We start from the raw sequence: 661 nt of genomic DNA on the forward strand, positions 1-661 counted from the left end.
AGCGTCGAGCATGCACAATGATACGTCATTTTCGTGCCTCGAGGCGTTCTGTCAGAGTCATCTCGCCGGCAATCGACGACTTCCGTCCGTCTACAACCGTTTTCATCCGCCATTGGAAAAATGGCATCGACGTTTCTTCGTCCATTTTTATACTATATGTAATATATATATGTATATGTGAGTCATGAATTTCTTCTTAACCTTTCAGATTGTATTTTGCGACATCAAAGGTATTATAATATTTTCAAAGTAGCGATTGTAAAAGTAAGTAAAATATCATTAATGCTTTGAATTTTTATTTATTAAAACTTTTTTTTCTAGTGAAAAGAATAAATTTTTATTATATCTTATATATGTCAGTGTATCTGAAGAGGTTAATATTGGGATAACGTAAGGATCGAAAAAATTTTGAAAAAAATTGTTTGTATTTAAAGGTTGTATCACACTTATTGACAAATTAATCATTCGAAATTTCTTTATATTTTTTTTTATCTTTCTACTTCTTAATACAAATACGTATAGGTTATGTTATTATTTTTAGATCCAATCTGTTCATCTGGGAGAATGAGAAATGTTAAAATCAACGACAAATCTGTAAAAAAAAAAAANAGGAAAACGTAGAATTTATTGGTATCCATTTTCGAGATGGAAGTCGTCGATT

General features: G+C 29.8%; 1 protein-coding gene across 8 annotated transcripts in view; it reads right to left on the minus strand.

The window, feature by feature from the left end:
* Positions 1 to 661, minus strand: part of LOC102675244 (potassium voltage-gated channel protein eag) — a 61,865-nt gene that overhangs the window by 22,336 nt on the left and 38,868 nt on the right. The window lies entirely within an intron of this gene.

The sequence above is a fragment of the Apis dorsata genome, unplaced genomic scaffold, assembly GCF_000469605.1.
Source record: "Apis dorsata unplaced genomic scaffold, Apis dorsata 1.3 scaffold_631, whole genome shotgun sequence".
NCBI lineage: Eukaryota > Metazoa > Arthropoda > Insecta > Hymenoptera > Apidae > Apis > Apis dorsata.